The 2,585-nt window shown below is 40.1% G+C and overlaps 1 long non-coding RNA gene across 1 annotated transcript in view; it reads right to left on the bottom strand.

Annotated features, from left to right (window-relative positions):
• Positions 1-720: 720 nt before the first annotated feature.
• Positions 721-2,585, bottom strand: part of LOC102206906 (uncharacterized) — an 8,854-nt gene continuing 6,989 nt past the window's right edge. Inside the window, exons 2-3 of the long non-coding RNA XR_311488.1 lie at positions 2,027-2,072; positions 721-1,252 (exon numbers count right to left, since the gene is read on the bottom strand). This is a non-coding gene — a long non-coding RNA (uncharacterized LOC102206906). The remainder of the gene's footprint in view (positions 1,253-2,026; positions 2,073-2,585) is intronic.

The raw sequence follows: 2,585 nt of genomic DNA, 5'->3' as shown, positions 1-2,585 counted from the left end.
CTGGTGCAAATTACTGACCTCTGTCATCATTTTAGGTGGGGGAACTTGCACAATCGGTGGCTGACTAAATACTTTTTTGCCCCACTGTATTTTCCAACAGGTTGGCAGCGGTTCCTGAGGATTGCTGGCTGTCCCGCGTGAAATCATTTGCAAAGAATGTACAGAACAAAAAAACAGTGTTGTTTGGTTGTTAGCACATTGCCAAGATGTCCTGCAGTTTTTCACGTTTCTATGCAAATAATTGGTAACTACTGGCTGAGCAGTTGTAAAACTTGTCACAAAAACGTGTTGCAAGTAAAAGGTATTAGCTTAACCTCTAGTGCCCCAGACCGTGTGCTCAATAGTGCAACTGCGTTGTCTTATCATAACTGAGCTTTCATGACAACAATTTGCATATACTCCAGAATGTTATGAAGAGTGATCAGATGAATTGCAAAGTCCCTCTTTTGAACTTAATCCCAAACAACCCATTTCCACTGCATTTCATGATCAGCATTTCATACCACAAAACAACCTGCTGAGATCATTTCGATAATCTTCTCGTTAACACACGTGAGAATGTCGACAAGCCCCAGGCTGGAGATCATTATGTCACGCTGATTGAATTAGAATAGCAGACTGGAATCGGCAATCGGAAATCATTGTTCTTCCTGTTAACCATGGTTACCTGCAAGAAGACATCACTGCGTTGCATAAAAAGGGAGACAACAGGCAAGGATGTTGTTGCTACTAAGACTGCAGGTAAATGAACCATTTATTGAATCATCAAGAACTTCAAGGAAGGAGGTGCAGTTGTTGCTAAGACTGCTTCAGGGTGCACAAGAAAGTCCAGCAAGGGCCAGGAACGTCTCCTAAACATGATTCAGCTGCGGGATCGGAGTGCCACCAGTGCAGAGCTTGCTCGGGAATGGCAGTAGGTAGGTGTGAGTGCATCTGCGAACACAGGGAGGCAAATACTTTTGACGCCCCTTTCCCATTGTTTGGGGCATCTGGAAAAAGGATTGTCCGGTGAAGAAAATGTGAGCGCTACCATCAGTCCTGTCTCATGCCAACAGTAAAACATCCTGAGACCATTCATGTGTGGGCCTGCTTCTCATTCAAGGGAGTGGACTCACTCACAATTTTGGCAAAGAACCCAGCCATGAATAAAGAATGGCACCAAAACAGCAACTTCTTCCAACCATCCAGTTTGGTGAAGATCAACGCCTTTTCCAGCATGATGGAGCACCGTGTCATAAGGCCAGAGGGATAACTACACAGCAAAAAGACCAGTGTTAAGTTATTTCCCACAGGGTCATTTTCAACACTTTTTCAGGGTTTATATAGCTCCACACTCTTTAGAGTTAAATCACCATTTTTGAACAAGTTAAAATATTTAACACTGTGCCAGAGTTTTAGATCTCAAAATAGAGTTAAAATAACACTTTAGAGACACTAATAAGTGACTCTACTGAGATACAGTTTTTAACCTTCTGGTTAGTGTTGGCTTCACTCCCTATACTGTCAGGCTTTTTACACTTAAGTGTTAAAATTAAATTCTGAAAAAGAATTACGTTGCACACAATAAATTTGACCAAAAAGGACATTTATTTTGTCTTCAAAAAATTGTGAATGAAGGTACAATGTACTCTGTCTAATCTGAAACATGTATGACCTTTGCTTATCAAAAGCGATATAAAACTTTAGATCTGACATTTTCACTATGCATCCCTCCTTGGTATGTACAACTCTGAATGCATATAGATGGTTATCAAAACACTCTGTAAACAACTTGTTTCCCATAACATTTTCTTATCTTTAACCAAAACTAAATAACTTATTTGGTAAAAGACGGACATGTCTTCTTCCACTGCACTGCAAATAACAAGTCCAGATTTATACTGTCTTGGGACAAATTAAACACAAAATGTGCTTTGAAAAGTTCATCAAATGCCCCAAGTGAGTGGCTCGCCTGGCATGGAATGAGATGCTTATCCATGTTGATGTACAAGGTGTCAATCTTGCTCTTCTGACGCCTGACACTGACCTTGTTGATTCCAGACTGCAGCATGACTGGGGTTGACATAAGGAAACTGAAAATCAATCACAGAAATTATGTCCAAATACAGAAAAAAAGGACTGAAAGATTCATTGGCTCTGTTTTGACTTTTGTTCCAAAAAAAATGCCTTCATATAGGGAAAAATATATATCACATATGCAGGACACCTTAAACTAGTTTTTTAATTAAGTAGCAAGGCAGAACAATGTCGGGGCTGTATCAAGACACGAGGACTAAACCCCAATTCAACCAGACCCAGAACTGATCCAGAACTAAAACAGGACTCCAACAGTTCAAAATCAGGACTACTGAAGACTTAACCAAGACAGAACCAGAATCAGAACTAGATGATAGCAGCACTAAAAACCATCATAGGCCTGCATTTAGCCTTGTTGTGCAAACAAGCTGCATAACTTAATAAATGTAGAATTTGAAAAATAAAAAACCTAAAAAGAAACACTAGGTGCAAAATACATGAGGACCCGTGATAAGGTGATACTGTTGGTAAACAACCAACTAACATGTGTGTCTCACCTGCTCTTGTTC

Source organism: Pundamilia nyererei, unplaced genomic scaffold, assembly GCF_000239375.1.
Source record: "Pundamilia nyererei isolate P.nyererei 1_Seehausen unplaced genomic scaffold, PunNye1.0 scaffold00013, whole genome shotgun sequence".
Taxonomy (NCBI): Eukaryota; Metazoa; Chordata; class Actinopteri; order Cichliformes; family Cichlidae; genus Pundamilia; species Pundamilia nyererei.
The sequence above is the reverse complement of the archived record's forward strand: the minus strand, read 5'-3'. Positions and strand labels throughout refer to the sequence as shown.